The sequence below is a fragment of the Schistocerca piceifrons genome, chromosome 9 (genome assembly GCF_021461385.2).
Source record: "Schistocerca piceifrons isolate TAMUIC-IGC-003096 chromosome 9, iqSchPice1.1, whole genome shotgun sequence".
Taxonomy (NCBI): Eukaryota; Metazoa; Arthropoda; class Insecta; order Orthoptera; family Acrididae; genus Schistocerca; species Schistocerca piceifrons.
The window spans coordinates 226461531-226462135 of NC_060146.1; the positions used below are offsets into that span (position 1 = coordinate 226461531).

Consider the following 605-nt stretch of genomic DNA (forward strand, 5'->3'; position numbering starts at 1 on the left):
TTTTCACTCTGCAGCAGAAGTTTCATATCAGAGCACACTCCGCTGCAGAGTGAAAATCTCATTCTCGAAACATCCCCCAGGCTGTGGCTAAGCCATGTCTCCGCAATATCCTTTCTTTCAGGAGTGCTAGTTCTGCAAGGTTCGCAGGAGAGCTTCTGTAAAGTTTGGAAGGTAGGAGACGAGGTACTGGCAGAAGTAAAGCTGTGAGTACCGGGAGTGAGTCGTGCTTGGGTAGCTCAGTTGGTAGAGCACTTGCCCGCGAAAGGCAAAGGTCCCGAGTTCGAGTCTCGGTCGAGCACACAGTTTTGGCAACATAACAGGCCAGATCACCAGAGTGACGTGTAAATATGCATTCAAGATGCGTGGGACACCCACAAGAATACTGCTGTTGCCACACGGAATCGCACCATAGATGCAGGTCCAGTGCATCTGGCATGCAGTTAGGTTGGTTGCAGCCTCTCAACTGGGCTCCTAACCGAGACAAGTCCATCAATGGCACCAAGGCAGAACCAGCTTTCAACAGGAATAGAAAAGCAACTGGAATCACTCAACCAATTCGATTCTACACTGAGTACGCGAAAGAACTTGCCCCCCTTCTAACAGCC

The 605-nt window shown here is 50.2% G+C and overlaps 1 non-coding gene across 1 annotated transcript; it reads left to right on the forward strand.

Moving 5' to 3' along the window:
- Positions 1–225: 225 nt before the first annotated feature.
- Trnas-cga lies at positions 226–298 on the forward strand. The gene has a single exon. It is a non-coding gene; the product is annotated as a tRNA-Ser (tRNA).
- Positions 299–605: the final 307 nt, after the last annotated feature.